Genomic DNA, 8,533 nt, shown 5'->3' on the forward strand with positions numbered 1-8,533 from the left:
ATGACATGGTAATTTAGGGTTAAATATTTTCAAAATTGGTTTACAAACTAAAGCATTCTTTAAAATTTCGAATGCTTCTTGACATTTGGGAGTCCAACACCAGGTTGTATTTTTCTTTAAGAGATTATTTAAAGGTTCTCTAATTTTAGCATAATTATTTATAAATTTATTATACACATTTATTGAACCTAAAAATCGTTGAAGAGATTTAACATTAGTTGGAGGTTTCAAGTTTTTAATTACTTCAATGTTGTTGTTATCAGGAGTTACTACACCATGACATATTTCATAACCCAAAAATTGAATTTTAGTTTGCAAAAAAGAACATTTAGAAGGTTTTAATTTTAAATTTTCAAATCTACATATTTCAAAAATTTCCTTTAGATGATTTAAATGTTCTTCAAAACTATTAGAATAAATTATGATATCATCAAAATAATTAGCTGCAAATGAAACTTTATGTTTAGTGAGTATTCTACGTATTGTTCTTTGAAAAATACTAGGGGCGTTCTTCCACCCAAATGGCAATCTTAACCATTCATATAAGCCACTGTTGGTGACAAAAGCAAGTTTTTCAGTGTCTTCAGGGTTGATTGGAATTTGCCAATAACCACTTACCATATCAAGTCTACACTCTAAAAACTGTACCTCTGATTTCAGAGGCACAGGCTAAATGTACCGTGTATTTTCTCGCGTAAGAGGCACATAACTAATGTGCCTTTAAAAATGAGAGGCACCACAACAAATTGAAGGCACCAAAGCAAACGCCAGTCAATGCGCGGTACAAAAAGACATTCGTGCCTCTCAAATTCGCTTCATTTCTTTTTCTTCGGTACGATCATGTAACGGAGAACAAGCGCATGCGCACATCAGTGAAAAATTTTATGACGAAATACGTTTTCTGTCCCCTCTCATCCACGCTACCGATGGAAGAAGTTTGTCTATAAATATGTTCTATTGATGTTATAAAAATGCTTGAATTTGGTAAGTTTAATACTTATATCTTATTTTTATATTAATTCCTAAGTAACGACGGCATCTTTTTTATTAATACATTTCAATTTTTATTAGTGAATTATTAATGCTACAAATCTTATAAAAATGTTTAAGCGAGAGAGCTAACCCTAGTTATGTTTACATTTCTGTTGTAGTTGTATTATTTATGTTTTATCATTATAATATTAAGAGGAATGTTTTTAAAGTGCCCTATATTTGTTCTGTAGTGTTTGATTATAATTTTGTATGAGGTTTTCAATGAGGCGATTGCTATGAATAAGAAATCATTTTTATTTGAACTACCAATTTGCTTTTTTGTTTATCTTAGTTTACATTCGAGAGCTATCACAGAAATTCTCTCACAGAATGATCGAATAATTTAAAAAACAACGAAGAATGTTTTCGAATTTTTATTATAATTATGAAAAGTATACTTTCAATCATTAGCTATTTTAGAAAACAATTGACATTGATATCTAATTATAATTATTTCAAACTGTTACTAAACTTACAGTTAATATAAACCTGAAGAAAAAAATAAGATTATGCTTTATTTATATTTTAAATATGGTGTAAGCATGGGCGAAAAAGGCAATCTTCTAATGATTTATAAATTTTTAATTAGTTATTTTTTTTTTTTGAAAAAGTAATGTTTAAAAATGTTTTATTCTAACATCACAGCTTTCAGTGTATAATTTCAAATTTTAGTTTTGAATTTATGACTCAAAATAGATAACATGGGATATATAATTATTTACGACTGTGAAACTCCTTTTAAAAATTTTAACATTTCAAATTGAAATTTAATTTATTTGATTTTTAAAAAGGATTAATAGCTTGCTCCAGGGTGCTCTTGTGGCACAGCTGGTTAAATTATCTTTCACACTGCTTATTAGAGAACTAGGGTAATGAGTTAGATCCTGGCAATGTATAAAACAACTGGCGTGTATACTTTGCATATAAATTCTGCCACAACTGAAAGTTCTCTCATTGGTTATCATGCAGAAGATTCAAACGAGCTAGCTCAAGCGGAGTCCACTTTATCTGACCAGTATCAAAATTACATGGCATTTTAACCATGGCCGTTAAAAAGTAAAGCCCTAGAAATAAGATATTTGGTCATGGTTGAGTGATGGGCGGTGATGAGTACCTTGCTCTTTGTTTAAAATAATATAATGCCAAGTACTTAACAGCTTGAACTTTTTAAAAAATATTAAAGTATTGTTAACTTGAGCAGTTTAATTTACATAATTTTGATATCAATAACTATATATAAAAAATAAAAAAATTATTTGCATCACATTCATTGGATCACAAATGGATTAGATATGCAGAATCGCTGTTGTGTCACTGGCATTTTCCAAGATATATTCTTAATGCTTTAGCGATATATACTGAATAATTTATTAAAAAAATATTTGGTACTTCATATTCAATGCTCAACACTTTATACTCCATGTTTTCTTGCTACAAAAGCTACCTAGTAAAACTTTCTAATTCAGCATCAGTGATAATAATTTTTAAGAAACCTTTATTTATTTTATTGTTATTGCTACCTTACCTGTGTTACTTAGAATAACATTATCAAAAAACTTTTATTAATCTATAACTAATGCTTTTCCTGAACTGTAGTAAAAAAAATATGAAGCGAAGCAATTTTGATAACAATATTTAGAAAGAAAATATATTGATTGTAAGGATTGATATGTGTATAAACTTGATACAGTGAAATTTTTTTTTTTTTTTTGCTCTCTGAAAGGCAATTTAATGTTTGTGTAATCTAAATTTATATTATTATTATAACTAAATGATTAATAGTTTTTTTTTTTTTTGCTGTTACTTTCTGTCTTGACTGTGTTCCAGTAAATGCAAAAAAATGTTTTTAATTATTAAATATTTTTGTAAATAATTATTTTTATAAATAATAACTTTTCGATTTACATTTGAATTTTCTTTGTTGACTCCAATTTTGTTTTGTGTTAAAAACAATCCTTGCACTTTCTTATGTATTTAAGCTTAGATAGATTTACATTTTTTTTCTTTAACATGTTGAATGCCACACTAATTTTACATGACTTGCCCGTCTGGCCGAAATGATTTTTTCAGTATATAAACCATTTTAGTAATAATAATAATATAAAAAAAAATTAGAGCATTAAAAATTTGTTCGAATTATGTGTTTCGAATAATCTAGGTTTCGCCGTTCATCGGTGACCCCAGTGGCGCTACGAAAAAACTCAGCACCAGTCACCGGTGACCCCTATGGCATTCAACGTGTTAAATTAGTTCAATAATATTATATATAAAAATTATTTTAGCTAAACCTATTCTTAATGTAATAAAATCTTCATGAATGTATTTGTGTACATTGTGATAGAAACTTTTAACTACTTATTCAAATAAAATACTCTTACATTGATAAGTCCTGTTTTAAATGTTCTAGCCGAGCTGAATGCATGATAAAACACTTACATGGAGAGGAAAACCACTAAGCCTGCTACAGTTAGTCTGGCGTCCAGGGGACTCAAACCCATGATCCAACTACCTCTGAGGGTATTTTACATCAGCACTGTGGTCAATGCTAAACTATAAATAATGTGGATGCTGTGGGAAGGATTTGATCAGGCCTCCTCTGCAAATGCTTTGCCCATGTACCTCCCCCGGCAAAGTGTTTAACTTGAGCATTTTTTCTTCCGGATACAACCTTTAAATGCCCGTTGCTATTTCTCCGAATTATTGTGATTCTGTATTAATAACTAGTGAAAACTAAAAGAAAGAAAAATGTGTGTCATTTTATTTTTTTCAAAATTTGGAAAATGTTTTAATAAAAGTTCTCTGCGAAACATGTGGACTTTTTTTTATAAGAGTCTGCATTAAACGAATCTTACCATCTCCAAGTAAAATTGACTTACAGTTGTTCCACTCTGTAAAGCAAATTTATCTATATGTTATCACTTTTTACTATGATATTTTATTTTCTCATTATAGTGCTAATTTTTTTTAATTTTGTTTGATTTTAAACTATAATTTTTGTAAATTTGGTTTAGGCTATTCTCACTGGTTAAATTACTCATTGTATTAAGTATGTTTACCATTATAATTTTGCTTCTGGTGTTGTGTTTTCTTTTTTTACCTGCACTTTTTCTTTATTGACCTTTAATTATGATATTACTATATATATATACATAGCCTATACTAAGTATTTCAAATCAGGGTTCGTTGATTTAAATCAGCTTGATTTAAATCAAATGATTTTTTTAAAAAAATCATTGATTTAAAATCAATTAATTTTTTTTATCGATATATATATTGATTTTAAAAGTTAAAAAACAGTGTTTTAAATTTTTGATACTTTTATTATTTTCTTTTCTTAGTATTAAAATTTAATTTAAATAAATTGCTGCATTAATTAATTTTAGTTAACGAAATTACTTTCTTTCTTGGTGTGTATTAAATTCCAACACATTTGAAATTACATTTTTAAAAATATTTTGATTCTTGAGATTGAAAGCACAGATTAAAGTAAACATTTAATGCTGTCTTAATATAGACTTGCATAGCTGTAGAAAGTAATTAATAAACATGAATTTTTTTCAAAAAATAATCCAAATAATGTTAATAAAATTCTACCTTTTGAATGAAAAAGTGTGAATTAAAATCTACATCATATTTTATTGGTGGAAAATGTATATTTCTGAAGCTTGAGGTTATATTAAAAAGAAATTACCCTAATATGCCAAAAACAGAAAAAGAAAAAAAAAGGGCTGATGAATTCAGATGTTTTTTTCGTAATATAGTGTCATTCTTCCCTTTCAAACTCTTTCAAAGTCTATTTGATGCAGTAGGGTTATTAACTGGTATTTTCTCATAATATGTTTACAGTATCTTTGACATTATCTGATTTTCTATAAAGAAATTTTGTGAAAAAAAATTCCAATGAGTACATAGATTTTCTAATTTTTTTTTTAAGCTTAACTTATCTATTTTGATATAGAATTAAAAATGAATATTTTAATGTAAAAATATATAGATTAAATATTTATTTATTTTTTGATAAATGACTACATTTATGAACACAATCTGCTTCATTTATTTTGCCATTTTAAAAATCAAGAGAAAAAAAAAGAAATCACAATATTAAATTAAAGTTACGGTTTGCTAACTGAAACTTTGTTTTAATAGTTAAAGTACAGGGGTCTGTCCAAGCCAAATTTACTACCGTTTAATGGTACCTTTACGAATTCACCTTTAGGAAAAATGATAGAATAATCACACAAAATACTTTTTCTTAAAATTTTATTTTTTTGTCTTGTAAGAAACGATAAATCCATATTTTTACTATATTTGTGTTGATTCTATAATATAATTTTTAATTTTCACAAAATAGGTACCTCTCAGAAAAACCCAGACAGACCCCTGAAGTATTCTTTAAATTCTCTATTTCATCTAGTCTTTAAATTTTAATCATGCATTTGTTTCAAAATGGTTGCTATGCATTCTAAGTCATGTATTATAATGAAAAATTATTTTAGTTAGAGCTTCTAAAATATTGTTACAATATAGTTTTAGTATTAAGTTAATTTGATTAAACATTAAAATTTTTTTTAATCATAAATTGAAGTTCTTACAGTGAATTTATTAAAAATCAAAAAAATCTGATTTAAATCAAAAAAATCCGATTTAAATCAAAAAAATCTGATTCTTTTGATTTTTTTTAAAAAAATCAAAAAAATCACGAACCCTGTTTCAAATTATTTGCCAGATTTTAAAATTCTTAGCCAAAGGAAAATGTTAGAAATTTTTTATGATAGATTTTTTCTGTAGGAAACTTTTAAACATAATACAAATTTATTATAAATTAATTATTTTATAAAAATGCAAATAGAAATTTAGAGTCATTTTGCTGTTGGGGAGGAGTAAACGTGTAATGAATGGGGGAGAGATTGAAAAATGCAGATGTTTTATCGTGTTTGAGGGGAGGAAATAAACATAGATTGAGGTTTATTTTTGGCAACGTATTAGATTAGTGTAGTAATATAAAGATAAACCTGAATCGACGCTATGTGCTGCGTTATTAAATTAGTGCATATATTATTGTCATGAAAAAAAAAATTTCTGTTAAAATAATCTGCATCTTGTTTTTCGTTTGAAAACAGCTTTCGCCAATATTTTCCCCCAAAAGGGAACAAGGTCTTTTTTCTTCAATTGTAAACTAGCCATTGTACATTTTCTCTATGGATTAGTTTTATTTTGTACATTAGATTGTTGTAATCAAGTTTAAGTTAAAATAATTTTTATTTTAATAATATTTATAAAACAAATGCATGTTTAATGATTGGGGATAAAAATGCGGAATTTCACGATTTTTAAAATACTATAAAAAATAAAAATTCTGAAACAAGCTTTCAAAAAAAATTGCAAAATGCTTTTCATATATTCAGAGCTCAAATAAAATTGTCAATTAAATAATATTAAGTACAGTTAGTTCTAAATAAATTGAAAGCTAATGTTCCCAAAATGGGAATGATGGCGCCTAATGGGTTAATATGCTTCGCCAAAATCAGGCTTTTAAAAAAAAAAATTCATTTCAATAGAAAGAAATCTTTGATTTTACACTTGTTAAGTCATTTGATTAAACATATTTGATGTTATAAAACATACAAATTGTTCAAAATCTACATCTATAATTTTAAAATATTGTGAAAGTTCTATGTTTTTCCATATTTGTGTGCAACTGTTACTAAATTATGTAATATTGTTCTTTATGTGTGAAAATAAAAGATATTAGATTTCATGATATTTAGTGTTTAATTTTGATTCTTATAAAGCTATTTTATTAAATCTCTAAATATTTAAAAAATATCTAAATTTATAAGAAATTTCCATTTTGAGGATACTTTTTGGAAAAAAATCCATGAATTATATTGACTTGGAATAAACAGAAATAAATATTATTTTTTATACCTATATCTGATTAGAAAAACATCATTGTAATTGTTGAAGTATCATTAAACGCTACATGATTAAAGAAATTGTGTAAATTTACATATTTTATAATTGCCTATGAAAAAGCCTTAGATGGAATCCCTTGAGATGATCACCTCAAGTGGCCAATATTCAAAGAATTCAGAAATATTTTTCATTAAGAATTATTATAATTAATATCTTGGTAATAGTGTAAACCCCTTTTTATATGAAGTGCAAGCAAATTACAAATGGGTAAAAAAAAAGTGTGTTCAAATCTGGTAAATAACAGGTTTTGATACCACTAAATGCTTATTTCAATGAGTGGTTCATAAAAGCAAAATCTAAGGTACAATGTACCTTTCAAGCTAAGAGGTACATCTGATTTTGCCTCTGAAATCAGAGGTTCATTGTGCCTTTCATTTTTAAAGGTACGTTGTGCCCTTAAAATTCAGAGGCACAAACGATCCAAATGTGCCTCTGAAATCAGAGGTACATTGTGCCTTTCATTTTTAAAGGCACGTTGTGCCCTTAAAATTCAGAGGCACAAACGATCCAAATGTGCCTCTGAAATCAGAGGTACATTGTGCCTTTCATTTTTAAAGGCACGTTGTGCCCTTAAAATTCAAAGGCACAAACGATCCAAATGTGCCTCTGAAATCAGCGGTACAGTTTTTAGAGTGTACTAAAATAAACACTGTTCCCTAATTTATCTATAAGTGTTTCTATAAGAGGCAACGGTTCTGCATCTGATTTAGTAATTTGATTTAATTTTCTAAAGTCTATACACAATCTACTTTTTTTATTTTCATCTTTTTTAGAAACTAAAGTTACTGGAGCCGAATAGGGAGAAGAGCTTTCTTTAATTATATTATGCTTTAACAATTCTTCAATTTGTTTATCTATTTCCTCTTGTTGTTTTGGGGAAGTTTTGTATGCTCGTAAGGATACTGGTAAGTCTGATGTTAATCTTACCCTTTGAGGTTCAATTCTTATTGTCCCTACATCATATTTATCTTTAGAAAATATATCTGAAAAATCTTCTAAAATTTCCTGAAGTTGGAAACTTTTTTCATCATCTTGAATTTGCATAATTCCGTCAACATGATTTTGACAATGTTGCGCACCATTATCACATTTAGTCTCAAGAACATTTGAAAACTCAAGATTATTTTCAGTTTTGCTATTTAAATCTTTATTTTTAAGTCTATTTTTTATTTTATTCTTCTTTAAATTCTCTTTGTTTACATTTTTATTTTTGTTTACTTTTATATCCAAAATTTTATTTTCCATAATCATTTCATTTTGTTTATTTTTAATTGATTTAACATTGTTTCTTTTATTTCTACTTTCCTTATTTTTATTCTTAGCTTTATTTTCTTTATTGGCATTTTTGTTGCAATCATTAACCTGGATTTCAGGAGAAATGTGTAAAGACACGTTGCTTTTATAATCCGAAAAAACTATCAGCTTCCTCTGATTTTGCATTACAACTCGTTCAACACAATCTATCACTAATTTAAACCCATTACATTCCTTTAAACCCAGTATGGCATAAGGTAGATCAGTATTT

At 27.0% G+C, this 8,533-nt stretch overlaps 1 long non-coding RNA gene across 1 annotated transcript; it reads left to right on the forward strand.

Moving 5' to 3' along the window:
• The first annotated feature begins 634 nt into the window (after window positions 1–634).
• LOC147807725 (uncharacterized) lies at window positions 635–6,793 on the forward strand. Its single transcript, XR_015434561.1, has 2 exons — window positions 635–984; window positions 3,440–6,793. It is a non-coding gene; the product is annotated as an uncharacterized LOC147807725 (long non-coding RNA).
• The last annotated feature ends 1,740 nt before the right edge of the window (window positions 6,794–8,533 follow it).

The sequence above is a fragment of the Parasteatoda tepidariorum genome, chromosome 6, assembly GCF_982258835.1.
Source record: "Parasteatoda tepidariorum strain Cologne lab strain chromosome 6, Ptep-v5.0, whole genome shotgun sequence".
In the NCBI taxonomy this organism is placed as follows: Eukaryota; Metazoa; Arthropoda; class Arachnida; order Araneae; family Theridiidae; genus Parasteatoda; species Parasteatoda tepidariorum.